This window comes from Oryx dammah, unplaced genomic scaffold, assembly GCF_014754425.2.
Source record: "Oryx dammah isolate SB20612 unplaced genomic scaffold, SCBI_Odam_1.1 HiC_scaffold_9, whole genome shotgun sequence".
Lineage (NCBI taxonomy): Eukaryota > Metazoa > Chordata > Mammalia > Artiodactyla > Bovidae > Oryx > Oryx dammah.
The window spans coordinates 44,082,319-44,091,839 of record NW_024070193.1 but is presented as its reverse complement, the minus strand read 5'-3'; the positions used below and the strand labels follow the sequence as shown (position 1 = coordinate 44,091,839).

The window sequence follows — 9,521 nt, the reverse complement described above, 5'->3', positions numbered from 1 at the left end:
GTTTCTAACCAATGAGTAGTCAAGAACCCTTAGGGCTGAAACAAAGGGAGGTCTTGGGTTTTTGGGTTATTTCCCCCACATCGGTCAACAGTGTCAAAAGATAGGAGAAAGAGGAGAGCGGTTATAGTATTTGCTTTATTTCATCTGTGGCAGTTTATGGGAAGAACCAAAGCCACAGAAGCGAAATACAGCCAACAGTAAAAACCCCAAACTGACGGTGGAGAATGCTCAAGGTTTCAAAACATCTAGATATGGAAGGGGCCAAAGTCAAAAATGCAAATCGGAGACAATAAATTGTTTTCATTGGTATTTGTGTAAAGGAAGTCAAAGGACACTCAGTAAGACCTTTAAATCTGGAGCTGTCATGTGAGAGTCGTCCTAAGGCGACAGACCCGCGCACTCTGCGGACTGATCCGCCAAGGCAGCCTCCTCCCCTCCCAGGTTGAGAGGACCCGCGCCGGGGCGGAGAGCAGAGCCAGCGCATGCGCGCGCTCGGTCGCCCTTCCCTCCCTGCCCTCCCCGGCGACCCTCGGGCCAAGCCTGGCTACCTACCGCCCAGTCACCTTCCGACTCCCTACCACCTAGTCCTTCATATCCGTTAGCGCTCCTTCGCGCCTCCTAAAGCTTTCCGGTGAGAGCGCACAGCCCCTTCCAGGCCAGGAGGTAAGAAAACGGAGGGACTGGGGGCTTCTACGCTGCGGGAAGGCAAGCGATCACTGGGTCGCCGACGTCACCGCGGGGCTGAGAACCGCTAGGGTTTTAACCCGCGGCCAGGGCTGCGCGCAGGCGCCCCAGGGAGGAAGGCCTGGCGCGCTTCAGCCAATGAGAGCGCGACCTGCGGCCTGTTCCCGAGCCTGGGCTCCTCTCGGGCGAGCCTCGGCGCCGGGTGCTGACGGGCTGGCAGAGCAGTCCGCGCCCAGAAGAGATTTCAGGGGTGGGGGCTCACAGAGCCCCGGGGGTAGGAGCCTGTCAGAGCCAGTCGCCAGGTGGGGCGAGAGCGGGCGGGAGCGGCGCGAGCTCGTTGGGCGGGCTGGCGCCCCGGTGCGCATGCGCCCCCGTGTGGCCCAGCGCGTCCCGCACAGTCCTGGAGGAGCGACCGTCCTTCCACCTGATACCTAGTGGGAAGTGGAGCAGGTCAGAGCAAGCCCTCGCGGAGGAGACCTGCTAGAACTGTAAGCGGCAGGACCGAAGGGACTCCGTTTGTGCTTTGAGGCTGCTCAGGGCAGAAGCGGGGTGGGGGGGAGGGGGGTGCGGCGGAGGGGGAGTGCGGGCTGAGCAGCAGTCAGAGTCCCCTTAGCTCGACGTGCTAACTTTTGAACTCAGGCAATGCTAGCGGCCGGCGTACTCGCGTCGCATCTGTTTTAACTTGTTTGAAATGAGAAACTTGAGACGATTTAGATTTTGTTTCCGCTATCGTATTTCCCCGAAGTCTTTGACTTATCATAGAAAAATGTTATGATTCAAATCTCAGAGCATAAGATATACGAAAGGAAAGCTTTAAAAACCTAGATATTTTGCTATAATTTATTAATTTATCTAAAAGGCTTCCTGCTTTTGCTTTTTCTTTGCTTTTTCCCTTCCCTAAGAAGTATTAAACTGAAGAGCAATGAAAAATTGCCTGCTTTTATCTCTCCTTGATAGAACATCCTACTTTTTAAAACAGTAGAAGATAGTTAGTAAGGAAAGCCACAGTTTAAATGAGAGTAAACCTAAGGATATTAACCCTGTTAAAGGAAATGACTTTCAAATAAAAATTATGCTACCTGACTAAAGATCAATACTAAGACCTCTATGTGGCAAACATGGTTTCTGTCGAAAGTAATTTTAAACAGTTTTTAAACTACCCATCATTTGACTTTTCCACTTATTTAGATATCTGTTTCTACCCAATTTGATTTGAAACTGCCCAGATTTAATGCCTCACTTTAAAGAGCACAGAATTGGGGTTAAAATCAGGAATTTTCGTTTTATGAAACAGAAATAGAAGCTCCTGTTGTCACCATCACGTGTATTACAGCAGCCATTTACTATGGTTTGTAATTGAAGGGCATCTTTTCTGGTCTCCCTCCCACCATGCAGAGGGTGCAGGCTCAGTGGAAAAGCCTTCCAGAGCCCCGCCATTCTAAGTGTAGCCCCTGGGAGTTGCCCTTGGTACTTTGTGCATTGCTATGTCATTTCATTTACTGCAGTGTTTTAGAATCATCTGCTTGTGTCTGTTTTTCCAATTCCTCCCTCTCTCCTAGACTGTAAATTTTTTGGAGTGGTGGAGTTACCTTGGTATTTTTCTATTCGCAATGTGTAGATAGAGCCTGGTACATAAGTGTTTGGGTAAATACCTGTTGATGAGCTAGGTAATTAAGGCCCTGAGTTTCTCCCAAGTGTGGTAAGACAGAGGGATGTTTTAGTCGTTTTGTTGCATGCCTGAGGCCTTTTCCAAAGGAGGACTAGTGGGCCAGGTGAATCGGCCCAGGTATGAATTTGAAGACCAGAATCCTGCCGCTGACCTGGGTGCCTCCGCCTTTTGGACTTATTTCTCACTTGCAATTGGGAGCGCCCAGCTCTGCCCTTCAGTCAGCTGATAGTGATTTGATTTTCTGTGTCGCTGGTCCTGTAGATCTGAATCTTCTAGTCTTCTTAGCAATTATATTTCTCATAAAAGTTGATTGTGGAAGTTGTCAGCCTCTTACGTTTCATTTTCCCAGGGCCTGTTTATTTCTGGCTGAAGTGATAAAATTGGATGTTTGGTCTTGAAAAGATGAGAACTGATCCAAGATCTATGCCACGCAAAAAGGCAAGCAGCCCTTGTACCAACCTGCTGGCCTATAACCTTATTTCTGCTTAGTTTTTTTTTTTTTTTTTTTTAATCTCAAGTAGGTTAACCATACAGGAAACAGAACAAGGTCAAGCAAAACTTAGAATCTTCATTTGATTTTGAGCATACAATTGACCATATAAAAATCTTTCCCTCAAATTGTACTGAACAGGTATATTTAAATAATTAAAGCTTAAAAGTTTCCTAACAGACCCCTCAATCCTGTAAAATGATGGAATGCCTTAAGGCAGTGATTCTCGAACCTGAATTTGGAGAACCACTGCCCTAAAGGATATTCCCTGTTTTCCTTTTCTTCTCTTTCTTCCCTTGTGTGTGTTAGCCACTCAGTCGTGTCGGATTCTTTGACTACTCTGTCCATGGGATTTTCCAAGCAAGAATACTGAAGTAGGTTGCCGTTATCTTCTCCAGGGGATCTTCCTGACCCAGGGATAGAACCAGGTCTCCTGCATGGCGGGCAGATGCTTTACCGTCTGAGCCACCAGGAAAGCCTCTTCTTCCCTTCTTATCCCTCCTGTTTTTTTTTTAAAAAAATGGGTCCCGATCTGATCATGCCTTCCCTATCACCTAGCTGTCAGAGCCTGCTCTTAAAGGAGGGCTAATGGGAAATAATTTTTTCCAGTGATTTAAATAGGAAATGAACATCTTAGAATTGTAGTTTGGTTGAGTGTCTATCAGAATTATGAAGTAAAACTCTTTCTGATGTACATGGGCATTTTCCTGTAGAAATGTGAATGGCCACCTTTGGGGAAGGGAAGGATTGTTGGCAAAAGTAAAAGAAGTCACATTCCCTCTCATAATGCCTCTCCATCTCCCAGCTGCGAAACACTGTCCTTAAAAAGCCATGTTCATTCATTGAAAAGGGAATTGCCACAGCACAATACACTTGATTTTACCCCTATCAGTTCCTTTGCATTTTGAAGAGAGAAATGCTACTAACATGAAAACTTATATTTTTATACTAAGCAGGTGCTTTCCAGCATTTTAAATGTGTCTTTCAACATTTTTTCTTAAATATGCAGCACAGATAACTTCAGCCTAGTGAGCATCAGATAAAGCTCAACAATGCTACATATATTTGTCATTGTTTCATTTGTATTAAACTTATTATTGGTAGTATTAGAATTGTAATTTATTACAATTATTTTTTATTTATTAGTATTAGAATTGTAATTTTTCCTTTTTATAAAAGGGAGACAAATTTCAGTAAAATATTTAGTCGTTTAATAGACTTTTTAAAATTGAACTATAGTTGATTTACAGTGTTGTGTTTCAGATGTACAGAAAAGTGATTCTTTTTCAGATTATTTTCATTTATAAGTTGTTAAAAAAATACTAAGTATGGTTCCCTGTGCCATACAGTAGGTCCTTGTTGTTTATCTGTTTTATATATGGTAGTGTGTATATGTTAATCCCAAACTCCTAATTTATCTCTACCCCCCCTTCTCCCTGGTTAACTGTAAGTTTGTTTTCTATGTCTGTGGGTCTGTTTCAGTTTTGTAAATAAGTTCATTTGTCTTTTTTTTAAGATTCTACATATAGGTGATATTATATGGTATTTGTCTTTCTCTGTGACTTGACATTTTCTACAATGAAGATAAAGTTTCTGACTTAACTACTCCTGCCTAGCAGACTATAATATTGTGTTAGCTCACAATATTCTCTCAGTTAATAAAAAATTTTTCTATTTCAGTTTGACATGACAGTACACGTTATGCAAGTGTTTCTGCTATGACATAAACGCATTCCCGGAAACCTAGACATTCTTTAAGATAATATACTAATCAAGGTTCATCGAAAAAATCTACAGACACCTCTCAATAAACAAGACATGTGGGAATCTAGCTGTTTCATTTGTGCTATTGCAGCTCCCCAGGTTGCTTGATGAAGTGGAAAATGCAAAGGTACTTGAAGCGACTGACCGTCTGCTTCCTAAACGAAAGGAAGAAACTACTGAAGGATTTTCAGGGTTGTTTTTTTTTTTTTTTCAGGGTTTTGTTTACAGCTAAAACTTTCTTTGTAATAGCAGAAAGCCCACCACTGATGATCTCAAATCATTAACATGGTGGGGAAAATGCATGTGATATAACTTCTCACCCCTGCTGACCAGATGCACATAAGCTATGTTAACTCACATTAAAGAAACATTTTTTTTTTTTTTGGTAGCAGAACAGACTGCTCTTAGATCATCTGTGTCATTTATTAGATGAGGAGCAGACTCAGGGAGGTGAAACAGCTTGTCCGTTCTCACACAGCTAGTCAGTGATGAAGTCAGGATTTGAATACGGATTGCAGAGACTCCGGGCTTCCCAGGTGGCGCTAGTGGTTAAGAATCCACCTGCCAGTGCGAGAAATGCAAGAGACACAGGTTTGATTCCTAGGTCAGCAGCACCCCAATCCAGTATTCTCGCCTGGAAAATTCCATGACGGAACCTGGCAGGCTGCAGGCCATGGGACTGCAAAGAGGGACACAACTGAGCATGCGTGCTCGGAGACTCCAGCCTCCTTAGCCATCGTGCAGACTGCCTTCCCCAACAGCGTCATGTTCACTTAAATTTGCCTTGAGTTGGCCTAAATCAATGCCGTCCAATAAAAATACAGTATGAGCCCCAGATGTAATTAAAATTTTTCTAGTGGTAAATCACAAAACACAGTTAAAACCAGATTGTGTTTTGCTTTTAAATTATGTTCGATACAGGATACAGGATGCTTGGGGCTGGTGCACAGGGATGATCCAGAGAGATGATATGGGGTGGGAGGTGGGAAAAGGGTTCAGGATTGGGAACGCATGTACACCAGTGGCGGATTCATGTCAATGTATGGCAAAACCAATACAGTATTGTAAAGTAAAATAAAGTAAAAATGAAAACTTAAATAAAAATAAAATAAAAATAGAAACAAGTGAAATCAATAAATTATCATTTCAGCAGCTCATCAGAATCTAAAATTCTTCATGTGATACTTGGCATTTTCTCTCTGTGCCCCCTGCCTTACCCCGGAAGTCATAGTCATAACCACTGGACCCCAGGGAAGTCCTTGTTTTGTTTGTTTTGTTGTCTTGCTTTGGAAAGTGGGCTGCAAAGCATAACTTGGATCACCTATGTTGCACATCAGATGGAGGCATTGTGATTTCTTGAACTTATACTGCTGCTGCAGACTGTTAAAACAGGCACGTTGTTGCAATGGGAGTCCTATGTGCTTTCCATTGTTCAGTACTTAGGACTTTTCAAGAAAAAGCATAGTGGTTAGAGTGTGGCTGCTTAGTATTTTCATCTGTTTCCCATTCGTGTTCTTGGGTGACCGTATGCCTCTAGAGTATTATTCCTCATTTCTTATCCACAGTTTTCGCTCATTTTATCATCTTTGCAGTTAAGTGGCATAAATGTTCTTAATATGAAAAATGAAATATCATCATGTGTGACTGTGAAGGACTCTTTTCTTCTTGAACTCCACTGGGACCCCAGTCCAGGGCTGTCACTGGACAGGTTTCCCAGGGCCAGGGGCCTGTCTTAAATACTCAGTGAACAACACACATGTCATTTTTGTTGCTTGATTTTGTATGCCAGCAGCATTGTTTTTGTTTTTAATTTTAAGAACATACTTTGCATGTTCGTGGTAAATAAACTAGGAAATATAAAAAGTAAAGGGCTTCCTAGCCTACACCTAGAGAGAGCCAGTTTGGGGTTGGATATGTATAGTCTTCTGGTCTCTTTGCAAACTTTAAGCCTGTACCTGTTCTCTCTCAACTAAGTCGTGATTGTTCAGTTACTTTGATTTATTTACTTTTGGTTGCACTGGGTCGTCATTGCTGCGCACGGGCTCTTTCTAGTTGTGGTGAGCAGGGCTACTGTTCTTTGCTGTGCACAGGCTTCTCATTGCAGTGGCTTCTCTTGTGGAGTAAGAGCTCTAGCTGCAGACCTCAGTAGTTGCAGTGCAGGCTCAGTAGTTGTGGCACACGGGCTTAGTTGCTCCAAGGCTTGTGGCATCTTCCCAGACTAGGGCTTGAACCTGTGCCCCCTGCATTGGCAGGCAGATCCTTATCCACTGTACCACCAGCAAATTCCTGTTGAGTTAATTTTCTAACGATGTTTGGTAAGAATTCAGTCCATCATGGACAGCACTGAAACTTGAATAAAAATGATTCTTCTTCCCTCATTTTGTCTCCATTTAATCTCAGATATCTTCCAAATGGTAGGAATATTTCTAGTATCTGAATTTATTACAAACAAAATAGCAAGGTGAATGGTTAAGTAAAACCTTTTTAAACATTTAAATGAATGCCTATAAACACATTCTGTATCCAAGAGGGCCTTGCCACACCAGTCAACGAGAAAATAAATGGAAGCATCCACTGTTATTTGCAAATGCACTTTTTAAGTAGGTAATTCTTGACTTTTCTTTAAAATACGTCTTCTGTTAGTGGCAGTTATGCTTCATTACATTGCCTTGGTTCAGATATATTAACTGCATTATGAAAACATTTTTTATTTTAAATTAATTTATAATTTTTTAATTGAAGGATAATTGCTTTACAGAATTGTATTGGTTTCTAGCAAACATCAACTTAAAATTTTTAAACCATTTTTAGTGCTTAAAATTTTGACAGAATAGGACTTGAGCCATGTGGTCGTTTGTTTTGAGGGAATATGCTGCTCCACATGGCTATTAAGAATGGAATAGTGTAGAAAGCTCCAAGCTTCATAAGCCAGGGGAAGAAAGGAGAAAGGATTTTTTTTACCTGGTAATTATCATGTGAATAATAAGTCATTTCAAGATGTTAATAAGAGATTGCTCAGAATTTTTATTTTTTTATTTTTTATTTTATTTATTTATTTATTATTATTATTTTTTTGCTCAGAATTTTTAAAGTCACTCGATCAGTTGACATGGGAACTATAGTATAGTTGAAATTCTTGCTGAAGCTCTGAATTATTGGAAAAGTTCATGTGATTAAAATCATGTTTCCCCTTTATCTGTTTAAACTTTTAAAAAAGCTTTGTTTTTTAGAGCAATATTAGGTTCACAACAAAAGTGAGCAAAGTACAGATTCCCACTTCCTCCCTACACACACATAGCATCCCACACCTGAGTTGTACATTGATTACAATCGATGAACCTGTATTGACACGATTATCACCCAGAGTCCATAGTTTACATTAGGATTCACTCTTTAGCGTTGTACATTTCATAGGTTTGGGCAAATGTATAATGATATGTATCTACCGTTGTAGTAGTAGTATAGGAAGTACTTCCACTGCCCAAAAAATCCTGTGTGCTTCACCTATTCATCCCTCCCTCCCCGCCAACCACTGATCTTTTTACTATCACCATAGTTTTGCCTTTTCCAAATGGCATATAGTTGGAATCATACAGTATATAATCTTCCCAGGTTGCTTCTTTCACTTAGTTATATGCATTTAAATTTCTTCCATGTCTCCTCATAGCTTGAGAGCTCATTTGTTTCAGTACTGAGTAATATTCAATTAGCTGGATGTACTTAACAGTTTATCTGCTCACCTACTGAAGGATATCTTGGTTGCTTCCAGGATCTGGCAGTTACAAATAAAAACGCAATAAACATCTGTGTGCAGGTTTGTGTGTAGACATGTTTTCAGTTCGTTTGAATAAATACTAAGGAGTGTGGTTACTAGATCATATGGTAAGAGTCTGTTTAGTTTCGTAAGAAGTTTCCAAACTGCCTTCCAAAATGGCTGTATCATTTTGCATTCCTGCCAGCAACAGATGAGAGTTTCTGTTGCTCCACATCCTCACCAGCATTTGTTGTCAGTGTTTTGGATTTGGCCATTCTAATAGGTGTGTTGTAGTATATCGTTGTTTTAATTTGCATTTTGAAACGTATTTTTATATGCTTTTTTGCCATCTGTATATCTTCTTCCATGAGGTATCTGTTCAAACCTTTGGCCCATGTTTTAATCAGGTTGTCCATTTTCCTGTTGTTTAAAGATATTTTTGGTGTATGTTGGATAGCAATCCTTTGTCAGATATGTATATCCTTTGCAAATATTTTCTCCCAGTCTGTGGTTTGTTCTTTCTTTCCCTCTACATTGTCTTTCACAGAGCAAAATTTTTAATTTTAATGAAATTCAGCGTATCAGTTCTTTGCTTCACAGACTGAACCTTTGGTGTTGTATCTGAAAAGTCACTGACGTACGTAAGGTCATCTAGGTGTCCTCCTAGGTACTTGTCTATGAATTCTGTAGTTCTGTGTTTTATATTTAGGTCTTTGATCCAGTTTGAGTTAATTTTTGTGTAGTGTGTAAGTTGTATGAATGGATTAATATTTTTGCATGTAGATGTCCAGTTGTTCCAGCACCATTTGTTGAAAAGATTATCATTGCTCCATAGTAGTGCCTTTGTCAAAGATCATTTGGGTCTATTCTTGAGATCGATTCCTGGGCTGTCTTGTTATCCCATTAATCTATTTGTGTATCCTTTCACCAGTTACTTACTGTAACTTTACAGTAAGTCTGGAAGTCCACTAGTGTCAGTCTTCCAACTTTATTCTTCTTCAGTGTTGAGTTGGCTATTCTATTTATTCTACATATAAACTGTTATATGTTATTTCAAAATAATAACTTGCTGAGATTTTGATTGGGATTGCATTGAATCTCTAAATCAAGTTGGAAAGAACTGACATCTTGACAAAATTGAGTCTTGCTGTCTGTCCATG

At 40.8% G+C, this 9,521-nt stretch overlaps 1 protein-coding gene across 3 annotated transcripts in view; it reads left to right on the top strand.

Annotated features, from left to right (window-relative positions):
* The first annotated feature begins 468 nt into the window (after nt 1-468).
* The window catches only part of TCAIM (T cell activation inhibitor, mitochondrial), a 38,853-nt gene continuing 29,800 nt past the window's right edge, over nt 469-9,521 (top strand). The window contains exon 1 of one of the 3 annotated variants that reach the window (XM_040246128.1): nt 469-663. The gene's annotated coding sequence lies outside the window, so the exon portion shown is untranslated. Of the gene's footprint in view, nt 664-842; nt 1,173-9,521 lie in introns of those variants that run through there. The other 2 variants (XR_005721981.1, XM_040246127.1) reach the window with 2 other exon arrangements.